The sequence below is a fragment of the Capsicum annuum genome, chromosome 9 (genome assembly GCF_002878395.1).
Source record: "Capsicum annuum cultivar UCD-10X-F1 chromosome 9, UCD10Xv1.1, whole genome shotgun sequence".
Classification (NCBI taxonomy): Eukaryota; Viridiplantae; Streptophyta; class Magnoliopsida; order Solanales; family Solanaceae; genus Capsicum; species Capsicum annuum.
Genome location: NC_061119.1, coordinates 174,856,744 through 174,856,945, shown reverse-complemented (window position 1 = coordinate 174,856,945; position 202 = coordinate 174,856,744).

Below are 202 nucleotides of genomic sequence, written 5' to 3'. Positions count from 1 at the left end.
ACATCAGTGTCATGTCATTACCACGTAATAAATTATAATTTAAAAAAAAAATCCACACACTTACTTTTTATATATTTTAAAAAATATATACATATATAATATACTTTATATATATATTTTAAATTTTAAAAGAGTATATTATATATATATTTTATATAAATAAAATAAACCCACCCCCTTTGTTCTTCTTCTAACAACCCCC